This window comes from Brassica oleracea, chromosome C9, assembly GCF_000695525.1.
Source record: "Brassica oleracea var. oleracea cultivar TO1000 chromosome C9, BOL, whole genome shotgun sequence".
NCBI classification, from domain to species: Eukaryota; Viridiplantae; Streptophyta; class Magnoliopsida; order Brassicales; family Brassicaceae; genus Brassica; species Brassica oleracea.
In genome coordinates, this window is record NC_027756.1 from 42,143,427 (window position 1) to 42,144,162 (window position 736).

Here is a 736-nt window from a genome sequence, read left to right on the forward strand (position 1 = left end):
ATCCTCTCACCAATGTTTGTGCATATAAAAGTGCTCTGTATGAAGTGGTGTAATCAAGCGTCATGCCAAACATGTTCTTCATTGCATCAATGATATGCTGCGGATTCAACCCATCAATGATTCCAACACGATCAATGAAAAGCCTACCAACATACTTTGGAGTACAGTGTCTCCGCTAAGCGAGTCGGTTTCCCACTGAGCCTGTATATTTTTCCACATACTTTGTTACCCAAAACGTGTTTGTCCCATGTTTCACACTCACTCTGACCTTCCATTGACAACCACTAACCGGACATGTTGTCACAAGGAGAGTTTTCGTTGACTTGTATATTCTGAAGGAGAACCTAAACCTCACTGCTGTCAACCGCAGCTCTGAAAGCAGTGCATCCTTGCTAACAAAACTCTGGTTGACATAGATACTGTTACCATTCTATCTTCCTCCTTCAATCTTTTCAATATCTTCAAAACACATATCATCATCTTCCTCATCCTCATCTTCAACCTTTCCATAAACACTGTAATCCTCACCATTCTCGTTTGCTTCAGCAACAATAGAGATACCAGCATCCTCCTCCCCATCGTCCTCCTCCCCATCATCCACCTCCCTATCATGATTTTCATCTTCAACCAAATCATAAACATCATCATCTTCAAAACATTCATCAGCTTCATCATCTTCCCTGAACTCTGAAACCGTTTCCACCTTGCTACGGCTTGATACACAAAGCCGTACTCC